Source organism: Lygodium microphyllum, chromosome 20, assembly GCF_053477565.2.
Source record: "Lygodium microphyllum isolate KBCC chromosome 20, Lygodium_microphyllum_v1.1.10, whole genome shotgun sequence".
NCBI lineage: Eukaryota > Viridiplantae > Streptophyta > Polypodiopsida > Schizaeales > Lygodiaceae > Lygodium > Lygodium microphyllum.
Window position 1 is genome coordinate 81526457 of NC_141154.1, and position 15288 is coordinate 81541744.

Here is a 15288-nt window from a genome sequence, read left to right on the forward strand (position 1 = left end):
TGACACTCAGTTAGTGCTTTTTAGCACTTGTGTCTCTCAATCAATTCTTGTGTTGCTCAAATCTAATAAAGTCTGAAGTTGATTTGCTACTGTTCCCGTAAATCTAACATGGGAAAAGACTCTCCAAATGCTCGATTCAAAGGAGTCGGATTCCACACTTGGCAAACCCGCATCAAGCTCATTCTGATGAAGAAGGGTCTCTGGGCCATCACAAATGGCAAAGAGAAGAAACCTCGAGACGCGGACCTTGCAACTACTTGGCAAAAGAATGATGACAGAGCTTAGGCCATTATCAAACTGGAACTAGACGACAGTTATATCCATCATGTGGATAACTGTGAGACCTCACAGGATACATGGAAAAGACTTGACACCCTGTTCGGTGCACAATCTAAATCATCAAAGTATGGTCTCCTAATTGAGTTCTTCAGGCTTGAAATGAAGTCCAGCACATCACTTGCCACACATCTTAATTACATGGAAGGACTCCTAACCCAACTTGCAGGAATCAACATTAAAATGGATGAAGATGTTTGCATCGGTGTTCTACTTAAGAGCTTGCCTCCTGAATATAATAATGTATCAACAACTTTAATCAACATGCCAAATCCTGAACTTGTTGATATCCAGGCATCACTGTTAGAAGAAGAAAAGAAGCTAAAAACCAAAGAAGAACCAAGTACCTCTAGAGATGAGCATGCATTATATGTTGGCAACAGGTACAAAGGCAAGAAGGATCAGCTCTTTTGTGACTTCTGCAAAAGGACCGGACACACCGAGAAGTTCTGCCATGCAAGAAAGAGATCCCAAAAGGCCTATCTAGTCGCAGTCAAAGAAGGAGAAGAAAATGGAGCAAAGGAAGAAGATGAAGATGAAGACCACCAGGATCGGAAGGACAAGACTCATCAGTCCTTGTACTCTCATAATTCTGATAGACTGTTTTAATAGCCTTGTATTTTCCTTGCCCTAATGTTTCCTGCCATAAGCTTTGTAAACTCCTTATGTAACTTGGCATTATAGTCCCTGTACACTTTGTGAGGCCCCTGTTACAGCCTCTGGATGTCCACCATGTTTATGGTACCCACATTTAGCTTTTTCTGCAACAGCCTCTAGTGTTTTGCCATGTCTGTGGTATGCCCACACTTTGCAGGTGGTTCTCATTACAGCCTCTACACACTTTGTGCCTTTCCTAGTTGTGATTGAGGAGGGGTGTTGAGAATCAGCAATCACACTCAAACAACCTCTTTGTATGGAGTCTCAGGGTCAAGGACATGCAGGCTAACTTATTTCTCCTCTCCTCTCCTCTTATTTCCGGCATTGGAGTGTGATCCCCTTCTTCTTTCTCCTCTCCTCTCTTCTACCCCTTTCTTTTTCCTCCTTCTACTTCTCCCTTCTTTCCTTCTCTTCCCTCCTCCTCTCCCTCTTCTTCTCTTCTCTCTCCCACTCCTCCTTCTCTCCCTCTTCTTCCCTTCTCTCTCCCACTCCTTCTTCTTCCCTTCTCCTTCTCTCCCTCTTCTTCTCTTCTCTCTCTCCCTCCTTCTTTCTCTTCTCTCCTTCTCCTTCTCTCCCTCTCATTTCTCCTTCTCTCTCCCTCTTCTTCTCTTCTCTCTCCCACTCCTCCTTCTCTCCCACTTCTTCTCTTCTCTCTCTCCCTCCTTCTTTCTCTTCTCTCCTCCTTCTCTCCCTCTTCTTCTCTTGTCTCTCCCTCTTCTTCTCTTCTTTCTCCCACTCCTCCTTCTTCTCTCCCACTTCTTCTCTTCTCTCTCCCTCTTCTTCTCTTCTTCTTCTTCTCTCCCTCTTCTTCTCTTCTCTCTCCATCACCTCCTTCTTCTCTCCCACTTCTTCCCTTCTCTCTCCCACTCCTTCTTCTTATTTTCTTCTTCTCCCCCTCTTCCTCCCCTTCTCTCTCTCACTCCTACTTTCTCTTCTCACTGGCCGAGCTGGATGGTAATCAGGGAGGGAGGCGGCTTGTTTGGAGGGCCCGGGAGGGTCCCATAGCATTTAGTCAACAAGGGGGTGACTATGGTTGAAGGCCCCAGGGCCCGTTTTAGCAAGATGATGGGGGGGAAAGGTGGGTTGAGTCATCCGCCTGGGTGGCGGTGTAGTACCTCAGCCTAGGGCTGTTGTTGCATTGGAAGGCAGGGGGATAGCGCCATTCAGAGGGCCCCTGGCAACGTCTAACGACTATGGACGAAGGCCCAGGGGAGGGGTATGCAACGTCACCAAGCGAGGAGGGGGGAAGCCTTCAATCAGCAGCCCCAAGGGCCTTGCAAAAGAGCTGACTGGGGGCGGTGACATGCATGGAAGGGGGCATAGCCTCTGTCCATCCCGAGAGAGGGGAGAAGCAGGGGAGGGGAGGAGGTAGGTGGCATGGCCACCCCTCCCACCTAGGGGGATGCATGCCCCCTAGCACCATCATTCCCTCTCTCTCTCTCCCCGACGTGTTGTCGGCGGGGAGAGAGGGGGGAGAAAAAAAAAATTAACTAATGATTTTTTTAAAAAATCTTTTTCTTTTAAAATTTCAAGGGAGGGTTCTTATGGCCTACAGAAATGGAGATACAAAGGGAGAAATAAAGAGAGAGAGATGGAGAGAGAGAGAAGTAAAGGAGAGATAAAAAGAGATAGGGAGGGAGAGAAAGAAATAGAGATAGGGAGAGAGAAATAAAGGGAGGGATAAGGAGAGGGAAAGGGATAGATATAGTGTAAGAGATGGACAATAGGGTACATAGGGATAGGTATAAAAGGTGAAGGTACCAACAAGTTTTATATCCAATTTTGACATTAGTATAAGTTTCTTCTCTTGTTTCATCTTTCTCTTTCTGTCCTTTCATGGCTGCCAGCCATCTCTTTCCTACTTTCCTATCTTTCTCTCTCCATTTCTAGTATTTCTCTATCCTCAACTAGACTTTCTATCACTTTTTTACTTCATCTGTCTCTTTTGCAATATTCTCTCTCCTCTTTTTGTCTCTCTAGTTCACTTCTTGAAAAGTGGTATTAGAGTTTAGGCTTTTCATCCATTTAATTTCCTCATTTCAGACATAAATTTCTCAAAATTTCCTCTCCTACCCTAAGAGAGGAGAGGAGTGTGATCCCCTTCTTCTTTCTCCTCTCCTCTCTTCTACCCCTTTCTTTTTCCTCCTTCTACTTCTCCCTTCTTTCCTTCTCTTCCCTCCTCCTCTCCCTCTTCTTCTCTTCTCTCTCCCACTCCTCCTTCTCTCCCTCTTCTTCCCTTCTCTCTCCCACTCCTTCTTCTTCCCTTCTCCTTCTCTCCCTCTTCTTCTCTTCTCTCTCTCCCTCCTTCTTTCTCTTCTCTCCTTCTCCTTCTCTCCCTCTCATTTCTCCTTCTCTCTCCCTCTTCTTCTCTTCTCTCTCCCACTCCTCCTTCTCTCCCACTTCTTCTCTTCTCTCTCTCCCTCCTTCTTTCTCTTCTCTCCTCCTTCTCTCCCTCTTCTTCTCTTGTCTCTCCCTCTTCTTCTCTTCTTTCTCCCACTCCTCCTTCTTCTCTCCCACTTCTTCTCTTCTCTCCCGGAAATAAATGCACAACTTTCTCCTCTCCTCTCTTCTACCCCTTTCTACCCTAAGAGAGGAGAGGAGTGTGATCCCCTTCTTCTTTCTCCTCTCCTCTCTTCTACCCCTTTCTTTTTCCTCCTTCTACTTCTCCCTTCTTTCCTTCTCTTCCCTCCTCCTCTCCCTCTTCTTCTCTTCTCTCTCCCACTCCTCCTTCTCTCCCTCTTCTTCCCTTCTCTCTCCCACTCCTTCTTCTTCCCTTCTCCTTCTCTCCCTCTTCTTCTCTTCTCTCTCTCCCTCCTTCTTTCTCTTCTCTCCTTCTCCTTCTCTCCCTCTCATTTCTCCTTCTCTCTCCCTCTTCTTCTCTTCTCTCTCCCACTCCTCCTTCTCTCCCACTTCTTCTCTTCTCTCTCTCCCTCCTTCTTTCTCTTCTCTCCTCCTTCTCTCCCTCTTCTTCTCTTGTCTCTCCCTCTTCTTCTCTTCTTTCTCCCACTCCTCCTTCTTCTCTCCCACTTCTTCTCTTCTCTCTCCCTCTTCTTCTCTTCTTCTTCTTCTCTCCCACTTCTTCTCTTCTCTCTCCATCACCTCCTTCTTCTCTCCCACTTCTTCCCTTCTCTCTCCCACTCCTTCTTCTTATTTTCTTCTTCTCCCCCTCTTCCTCCCCTTCTCTCTCTCACTCCTACTTTCTCTTCTCACTGGCCGAGCTAGATGGTAATCAGGGAGGGAGGCGGCTTGTTTGGAGGGCCCGGGAGGGTCCCATAGCATTTAGTCAACAAGGGGGTGACTATGGTTGAAGGCCCCAGGGCCCGTTTTAGCAAGATGATGGGGGGGAAAGGTGGGTTGAGTCATCCGCCTGGGTGGCGGTGTAGTACCTCAGCCTAGGGCTGTTGTTGCATTGGAAGGCAGGGGGATAGCGCCATTCAGAGGGCCCCTGGCAACGTCTAACGACTATGGACGAAGGCCCAGGGGAGGGGTATGCAACGTCACCAAGCGAGGAGGGGGGAAGCCTTCAATCAGCAGCCCCAAGGGCCTTGCAAAAGAGCTGACGGGGGGCGGTGACATGCATGGAAGGGGGCATAGCCTCTGTCCATCCCGAGAGAGGGGAGAAGCAGGGGAGGGGAGGAGGTAGGTGGCATGGCCACCCCTCCCACCTAGGGGGATGCATGCCCCCTAGCACCATCATTCCCTCTCTCTCTCTCCCCGACGTGTTGTCGGCGGGGAGAGAGGGGGGAGAAAAAAAAAATTAACTAATGATTTTTTTAAAAAATCTTTTTCTTTTAAAATTTCAAGGGAGGGTTCTTATGGCCTACAGAAATGGAGATACAAAGGGAGAAATAAAGAGAGAGAGATGGAGAGAGAGAGAAGTAAAGGAGAGATAAAAAGAGATAGGGAGGGAGAGAAAGAAATAGAGATAGGGAGAGAGAAATAAAGGGAGGGATAAGGAGAGGGAAAGGGATAGATATAGTGTAAGAGATGGACAATAGGGTACATAGGGATAGGTATAAAAGGTGAAGGTACCAACAAGTTTTATATCCAATTTTGACATTAGTATAAGTTTCTTCTCTTGTTTCATCTTTCTCTTTCTGTCCTTTCATGGCTGCCAGCCATCTCTTTCCTACTTTCCTATCTTTCTCTCTCCATTTCTAGTATTTCTCTATCCTCAACTAGACTTTCTATCACTTTTTTACTTCATCTGTCTCTTTTGCAATATTCTCTCTCCTCTTTTTGTCTCTCTAGTTCACTTCTTGAAAAGTGGTATTAGAGTTTAGGCTTTTCATCCATTTAATTTCCTCATTTCAGACATAAATTTCTCAAAATTTCCACCATTAAATCTTGGACAGTAGGTATAGGAGCCACATGGCAGGTACTTGCAGGTGTTCTACTTGGAGCAAAGACTAAACTCGGGTCTCTGACTTAGATATTGGAGAGATTTGGCAAAACCATGGCTAAAATGGCAGGTCGTGCATCCATTACAAGCTATTTTGAAGGTAACTTGGTAAAATAGGGGTTAATTGGACTTAAGAGAAGAATAAATTGTGGTTACTTTTTGAAAAAGAGCTTCTCCTTCTTCATGTCTATGGCTTCCATGGAACCATCAGCTTTCAACTTCATCTTTCTCCATGAATCTTGCCTCTCTCCAACAATGGATTGTGTAGAAGGCTTTTAGGCATCAAGTACAACAAGTTGCATACCATTTTTCCCTATCTTGGTGGTGCCACATCAGTAGGAGAACAACTCGAAATTTGTGCTGATTTATTTTCCTAGATAGCAACAAGCGTGGTAGCAAACTCTCCTTCAAAGGTTGATTAAATCACTTCTATTCCTCATTCATATCAAGATCAACATCCTTGACAAGATATGGAGCTTTCTATTGCTTCAAATATTGACTTCTTCTTCTCCAAACCTTAACTATGTAGTCCATGGGCAGCCATTAAAGCTTGAAAAAAGCTTTTCAATTCAAAGGGCTTTTGCTTCATTTTGTCTCTAGAGTTCACCTACAACAAGATTCTCTCAAGATTTGAGCAAGTTAAGAGACATTGGAATTTTTTTCAACTCATCAAGTTTCCATGTGGGATAAATTTGGGGATTCTTCTTCAAGCTTGACATTCTTTGTTTCTAAAGTATAAAGAGAGCTGAAGTTTTCTCATTACAAGGATTCTACATGGTTTGCTTCTTCATGGCCGACATTGAAGCTCATACATTGAAGATTGAAGGTTAGTTCTCTTCCATTGAAGCAACATGGACCTTCTTTTGTTGAATTAAGCATGGAATTATCAAATATTTTCTTCTTCAACTTCCTTAATGATTGAAGTACCAAGAGGCATTCTCTAATGTTGAATGCTCAATGTGATAAGCTTCAACATAGCTATCAATTCAACAACTTCATTGTCTTCTTTGAGTAAGGCTCTTCAACCTTGGTAAGATTGAATATTATGGAGTTATAGGATTCAATTTAGAAGCAAAATTTTGGGGCTTTTGATTGCAACAAGGTGAAAATTCTTTACTCTTTTTAGAGGTCTTGGATTATAAAGCATTAATTGTTACATGGATCATGGTGATGACATGTTTGTGATGGCATGGGGTCTTCAGTAGTTAGCCACTTAAATGCTTATACTCATTTGTCTACAGCAATGTCTTACTATTGTTGGCAGTGATCATAAGATGATGCTTGTGTTGGCATTGCAAATTCTTAAGTTGGTATTGGTTGATTCATCTTGGAAATGATTCCATTCATATAGTGATTAGATGACATTACTCCTCCATTAGAATCATTAAAACGGGTGGTCTAGGACTTTGATTACTTATCATTGATCATGAATTGATGTCTTGGTACTCTCTAGAGTGCATTTAGTTCTATTTGTGAGTATACAAGGTTCAAAAGGTCAAAAGTTGGATTTATAGAAATCTTATAAACTCATTCAAACGAGATAGGTTGTAGATAGTTTCAATCAGTCAACTTTGGACTATCATATCTTTTTCTAACCTACTCTAAAATTTACTGTTAAGTGGTTTCTTCAAAGAGGAAAGTGTCAGCTTTGATTTGAATAAAAAAATTTGTGATTGGAGCTTTTAGTCAAAAGTTACGGGGTGATTTAGTACCACTTGGTACTGTAGGGCTGCACTTTCCATAGGTAGGGAAACAGAGTACTATGGGTCTAATTAGAGATGTTGGTTCTAATAGGTTGGATATTCCTTTGGTAGACATTATGGGTACTTTGACACATGCTTTTATGGATTATGTTGACTCTCAAATGGCATTGGAAGTAATAAATGTGAATTTGGTTGAGCAAGTACTTATCCATTAGTTGCAACCACATACCTCTTAGTTGGTTCAACAAGGTGTAATGCAGACTCTTATCAATCTCTATGATAAAAATATCTTATAAGGATGTATATGTAATGTTGAAGCTAAATGCATGTTGTTGGGATTACTAACCATGGAAAGACTAGAGCTTCAAGCTTATTTGTGGGCATCAATGAAGTATTTTTGCAATAGTGGTACTACTCTTTTACAATCTCTTAAGGACAAGGATGTATTACATTGCCAGTTGGTATCATTGCTTAATCAATCATCTCATAAGTAGTTAGAATATGCATTGGTATTTTTTTCTACTCTCTTTGCTAAGATTGATGATAATTAGTGGGCTATGATGGTTCATACACCTCCATTGGTTAGTAGGCGATCATGGACTTCATTAGAAGGACAACTAGCATGGGAAATCGTGGATATTGGTATGCTTTCATTAGTCAAAATCCTTGGAAAATGTTCTATCAAGATAGAGGAATATGCTACCTTCATCTTGATCTGTCTTTGTACTCACCATGAGGATATTCACCATTGTGTAGAGATGGCTATTAATCTTTTGTTGAAACATGCTTTATGGAAAAAGAAAATGCTTGCATTAATTGCTACTTGGTGCAATCACTTCAAGGATAGTGCTCAGTCTACTCTACAAGATGTTAGTAATTCTTTGGAATATTTTGATGCTAGTCTTATGTCTAAATTTGTAGAAGTAAATCATGGACAACAAGTATACTTTGTACAAAGCCAAGATGAAGAGGATTATTCCATAGATCTTGTGATAGAAAATCAATGGGAATCAACCAATTGTAGTGCTAAATTATTTGTTTCTTCAAGGTAATGATGATGCTGAAGTGGAGAATGGGTTCTATATGGGAAAGAGGAAGAGCATGAAGAGGCTAATGAACAAGATGAAGATCATGAATATTAACCATATGAAGGAGACCAAGCTGATCATCAAGTTGATCCTCTAGTAAAAGACAATGGATATGAAGATCACTTGGTAAGTGATCACCCTTTTGGACCAGTTGAGGAAGAATATGCACATGCTTAAAATGAAGACTTTGAAGTTCTTGATAATGCTTATGATTGATTTAGTTGAGGATATGCATCAACTCACACTCAATCACGAACTACATCAACTAGAAGAGGAGTTGGATGCATATGATCATGGTTATGAAAACTTGGATAATGATTTTGATGAATGGTATGTTTATAATGAGGATGTACATGAGATTCATGATGGCTATAATATGATGGATGATGTATATGCTTATGGTGATGATTATGGGGATCTTTCTTCCTACCCATTTGGCCTGGGTGGTCAAGTTTATAAGTTTTATGATAGTTTTTCTCCTCTTGATCATTATTACGATGGTATACCTTTTGACCCAGGAGGCTATAGGCAAGATTTCGCACCTCCATTAGACCAACATCCAAATTGGGGTCCAAATCTTTATCTTTCAAAGGTTTATTTGGCTGAAAACTAGTCATTTTATCTCTTGTTCTACTGCAAATAAATTATGGATAGCTTATTGTTCTGGTCTTAGTTTCAATTATGATTTGATTATAGAGGAGTAATAACTATACGAGCTGAAAGTATGTCTGATGATCTTTCTTTTGACTCATAGCACACTTGATTTGGATTTGCATATCAAAAGATATCTCAATTTTACTACAACAGGGTCTATAGTAGATAACAAGCTGCCTATTGTTTGCAGGTGTCTTTTCTTGGAGTTATAATGGTTTAGTTTTCAGTTTTATAATTTGAAATGGATGTCCACCTAGTCTATTTTCTTTTTCACTTTTGATTCCATCCATTACTTAGTACATATTAGTGCTTTTCCTATTTTTGTAGCTACTTGTACTAGAGTAGTTCTCTGATTCCCTTTAAATTCAGCCATTGTAAACAACCCAACAATATTTTTGAGCACAAAAAAACTTCTTTGAGTGGGGGTGGAATGTAAGAGATGGATAATAGGATAAATTAGGTATAGGGAGGGATGTAGATTGTGAAAGAGGGAGGAATAGAGAAATAATAGAGAGAGATGTATATATAAAAATAGGAAAAGAGATAGAGAGAGAGGAAAATGATAAGATAGAGAGAGAGGGAGTGGTAGAAAGGGAAATAGAGAAAGGAGAAGGTAGAGATGTAGAGAAAAAACTAAAAAGTAATAGAGAGAGGGATAGAGGAAGAGGAAGGGAGTTAGATAGAGGAAGAGGAATAGAGTTAGATAGAGGGTTTCTAGTAATAAGAAGGGGATTTCACTCAAGATTGTCCTCACAGAAAACCCTACATGTGGAAGATTTAGCCTCAACAACTAATTTAGATGAATGGGTTTGATACCTTTTTGTAGCATGAGCTCCAAATCCCCATTTATGCATGCCTTCCTTTATTAAATTTTTAACCTCACCCCATGGAATGCTAAAGGCCCATGTTTAGAAAGCCAGAAGGTAGCTTGGAGAAGGTTGTTAAGGGCCAAGAAACCTAATGCATTGGCCATGCAAGGGCTAAAGCTCACTAGTGAATACACCCAAGCACTAGACCTTCCTAGCTATGTGTGTTTTTACTCCTCTTTAGGTAAAGGAAAGGGAGGAGTGATCATATTGATAGAGGAGTTCAGTCCCATGCTAAAATGGGAGGAAGGAGGGGTTGTTGTTGCTCCTTCCTTGAAATAAAACAAAATGGTAGTTGTCGTGTGGTCAATATATGGCCCTCTTGCATCCATGAGTAGATTAGGGCTTTGGGAAACTTTGAAGGACAAATTTCACAAGAGTGTACCATCTTGGCAAGGGACTCGAACAAGATGCCAAGTGAGGCTAACTAGTTGCATGAAAATTGTACCATGATTGCATATGAGAAGGAAAAATTGCATCACTTGAAAAGGACATATGATTTGTTGGATGTTTCCCACATGATTGTGGATGGCCTTTTCTTATATAACAACCATAAGGACTAGTCTTAGAAAGTTGCAAGATGAGACAATATCTATACCAACCCACAAGAATGCTCAATAACGATACAGACTCCCCTCTTAGTACATGTTGTGGATGAAGTGGGGATTGTAGGACCAGTCCATATATGATAGATAATCCTTTTGGAAATTGCAGGACCAGTCCAAGACTCCTACTCCTCCATACCCTCAAAATCAAAATTTTAGTATAGTATACATTAGCAGTATATTCAATATCCCAAAAAAATGTATGTGGTAACTAACCTAGGTATTTCAATGTATAGTACAAAGTATTTTTGGAACATGGTCACGTGGGCAATATTTTCGAGTGGAGAGCATTGACAGATTTTGCTCCATAATCGATTTCGGTATCATGGAGAAGTTTGAGCAAGAGAATTGAGGATGGGCCATAGATTAGAATATTCTAGTGGATGAGATGGAGTATTTTGGTAACTTGCAAAGTATTATTCAATAGATTATTGAAGCTTCTTCATGATTATATTTGATGTATAGTGGTTTAAAGTGGTGTTGGAAGGAGGAGTGGCAACTATTGATAAGAGCTATTTGAATTCTTAGATATATATTTCCAAAAAGGATGGAATAATTTGCATGACATATTGATCTTGTCAAGTTACTATGAGCAAATGCATGGCCTTTTTAAAAATTTTACCATGGCACAAAAAAAGTCACAAATACTTGTTTGCGGCATGCTCTTAATTGATTCTGAATAGATGATCTTCTATCATAAGCCACAACTGATATGTTCTAATGCAACACCTCGGAGGGCTTGAGTGTATAATGAAAGCAATGTCTCTAGCATGGATGTGGAGAGTATGTAGGTAGAGGAGTCAATGTTACGAGGGTGCACGATAACGAGGGCTTGCAACATGTGGAGGAGATAAGCACAAGTAATCCAAGGGGAAGAGACAGGAGTACAAGAAGTTTTCGAGAGCAAAATAGACTCTTATTTCTATGGAAATCTATGCATAAATCTTTTGGTGTATATCAAACTATGCCAAGAGCTTGTCATGGAGCCATAGGATCTGTCATATTTACATCCACTTATTGTCCATTTTATTGACTATTTACTTTTTTGGTACTTTATTTTATGTTTTTTAACTTACATAAATATCCCTAGATATGTGTTATCATGCTTCATTTTTATCCTTATATTGAATGTGGTAATATTAATTTTTTATTATATAGGTCACTATAGACAGTAGAGAGAGCAAGATCATCCGCCATCGATATTACATAGATGAGGAGCTCTAGGAGATCTTTACATATATGTCTCTAGATCAGATGATACACTTCATGAAGATAGTTAATTAGGAGTTGTCTTGATCACTATCTAGACATTTTGCATATTTTTCCTTGGGACACTCCCTAATACATCAATCTTTAGTAGTAGAGAGGGTCTATGCTCTATATTGGCCACCACGGAGGAAGGTGGCTCAAGGATGCCTCACTCAACTAATGGAGTGTTGCAAAGATACAAATGTTATGCCCCATGGCTAGTTGCTACTCCTTGCTCTCATCCTAGTTCTAGGGAGGGTAACTCTGGTATATATTATGGAGACACCAATATAGTGTCTCCCTCCTATCGATCGAGTGGACACTTATCATCTCCTAGATTTGGTACACCTATAGGTACTTTCACTCCTATAATGATTGGGTTTCATTAACCCTCTATGGATGGTACTTCTATGGATACTACTCCTAGAGGTCCTAGAGGTGCTACCCCTATAGGTAAACCAAATGTACATGGGTCTCTTAGTTATGCCCATGAGCATAATTTCAGGAGAGAGAGGGCATACATTAGATGCACCCTGCAAGGATAGAAGCACTTAGTAGATGAGAAAATTAGTATTGTATACATGAATGGTGAAGAGAAGAGGTTGATTGCACACATGTATGAATTATGCCAATAGGTTTTTAGTCACAAGACATTAGATCATTGAAAGAATATACCAGAGGGCTAGCAAGGATTACGTGATAGCATCCTTGTCAAGATTGTGGGAGAGAAGGAAGGAGTCTCACTTGTAGCTTTCTTGCTTGCACAATGGGGGAATACACACAAACGTGGAGGCTGAAAACAGTTTTCCTCTTCTTAGTTGTGTAAGCCAAAAGAACTCAAGTACATAGAAATAGAAGAACCCTATATATGGGTCTCAAACCAAACTCAACTAACTAAGGTGGCATACTAACTGAGCCACGAACTAGAGTAGATAAGGATAGCTGTCATCTAGCTATTATTCATGGGCGGTGTACCAACCGCATCTGCAAAACTGACAAGTCGGTGACATAAATGCACAACGGTCACCCTGGCATATCAGGAGTGGAGCTCGATATCTCAACACTCCCCCTCGAGCTCAATCCCAATTCCTGCACACCAAGTAGGTCTCTAAACTTGCGCAGCTTCTCTGCGCCCAATGCCTTCGTAAATATGTCAGCTACCTGATCCTCTATGCTAACATAAACTATATCAATAAGACCTAGTAAAACCCTCTCCCGCACATAGTGATAATGCCCTCAATGTGCTTTGTTCTAGCATGATAGACTGGGTTATTTGCCAAGTGTATACTACTCATGTTGTCACAATAAATGACAACTGGCCCATCTGTAAGCTGATGCATATCATAAAGTAGCTTATGCAACCAAGCTACCTCACATGCAGCCATTGCTGCGCCCCTGCACTCAGCCTCTGTGCTCGACAAGGCAACTATAGGCTGTTTCTTGCTACTCCAAGTGACTGTAGCACTCCCAAAAGAGAACACATATCCACTGGTAGATCGTTTATTAGAAATACTACCAGCCTAATTAGCATCAGTGTATCCATGCAACTGTATTTGAACCCCTGTCTCATAAAGTAGTCCATACTGCAATGTGGACTTCACATACTTGAGTATGCGTCTAGCTGCATCCAAATGCGGTTTCCTTGGAGCCTGCATAAACTGACTTACCAATCCAACAACATAGCTCAAATCTGGCCTAGTAATAGTCATATAAATCAAACTTCCTACTATGCGTCTGTACATAGTAGGGTCTTCCAGAAGCTCACCTGCATCTGCGCTCAGCTTCACATTCTGCTCCAAAGGAATTGAAATAGGCTTACAGCCTGTCATCCCATATTTGGATAGCATGTCCAATCCATACTGGCTCTACAAGAGCTATATCCCACTTGGTGATCTAATAACCTCAATGCCCAAGAAATAATGTAGCTCTCCCAAATCCTTCATCTCAAACTTCTGCTTCAATAGCATTTTCACATGAAGGATATCTTCATCATTGTCACCTGTCATAATCAAATCATCAACATAAATGACAAGTAGCATAATACCTTTCTCTGTTTTTCTCACATAAAGTGAAAAATCTGCCTTGGAAATCTGAAAGCCAATAGTGACAAGATACTATCCTATCTTGTCAGACCATGCTCTAGGTGCTTGCTTCAAGCCATACAAGGCTTTCTTCAACCTACAAACAAACTCAGGATGAATAGCATGCACATAACTTGGTGGCTGCTCCATATAGACCTCTTCTTGCAAATCACCATGCAAGAAGGCATTCTGCATCCAACGCAAACATTCTACCCTTCTTCTTTCCTTTTGCTATCAAGCGACCTTTATTTTTCATATCCTCAACAAAGCATCCATGAGAATTAAATCTGACTTGCAAGCCCTGCTCAACCATTTGACCAACAGAAACCAGGTTCTTGGTGATATTCGGGACATGAAATACATCCGACAGGTATTTCTTTTTCCCATCCTATATAGACAAAGGAATTTTTCCAATCTGCACAATAGGATGTGCAGTATCATCACCAGTCTCCACAAATCCTGGTTTTTCCATTTTCCTTGCATCCTGCATCCATTCTGCATGACCTGTCATGTGGTTTGATGCACCTGAGTCAACATACCACACATCGTTTCTTTCTTCTGCACTTTCACAGAATTGGTCATGTGCTGCACCATAAACAAATGCTCATTTCTATCATCACCCTGTCTACGAGAAGATGCATAATTCCCTTGTTGCAATTTTCCATTCATGATGTCATTCTGCTTTTTATAGCAGTCTTTAGCCATATGACCCATTTTACCACAGTAGTAGCATTCAACATTGCTATTTGCATTTTGGCCTCTTTGCCATCCACCACGACCTCTTTGGCTCCCCCTGCCTCTAGAGTTACCACGTCCTCCTCCATAGAACTGGTTTTCTTGAGTTTACTGCATATTCTGATTTCTACCACGGCCTCCAGATCGGCCTCCTCTACCTCTGTCTCTACCTCTTCCAACATTTGAGTAGAAGACAGCTTCTTTTGAAGTTTCTCCTGAAGAAGATGCACCACCATTTCTCTGCTCCTTAGAAATTAGAAGAGCAATCAACTCCTCAAAATCAGGAAATCTTTCACAGATGGAAATGGATGTTCGGAACTGTACATAATCCTTTCCTAGACCATTCAAGGTCACCGAAACTAAATCATCATCTTCCACTGGCGACCCAATGGAAGCAAGTGCATCTGCAATCTTCTTCACCTTCATGTGGTAGTCATTGATGCTCATACTTTCTCTTTGCACATTGTGCAACTCTTCCTTGAGCTGCATTTTCCTGGCTTGCATATTTGTGCTATACATTTTTGACAAAGTATCCCATGCCTCCTTTGGCGTACTTGCATCTTGAATATGCACAATCATAGAGTCTGAAATGCTGATAGACAGCCACTACATAACTTTCCTCGCTCTCTCATGCCATGCTTTAAATGCCTGCATTTGCTGTTGATTGGGAACATCAGGAAGAACTGGTTCTTCTTCATTTCCTGCAACGAATTCCCAATATCCTTTTTCCATAAGGAAATTCGTCATTCTAAACTTCCATGCTTGGAAGTTGTTCTTGTCAAGCTTTTCAGTGACAATCAGTGAAAGAGAATCAGATGCCCTTACAGAACACTGCAAAAAATTCTGTCACTCTAAAGAACACAGCTTCAGCCTCACAAGGGCAAATCTGCAAAACTGACGAAAGTGGTATTTG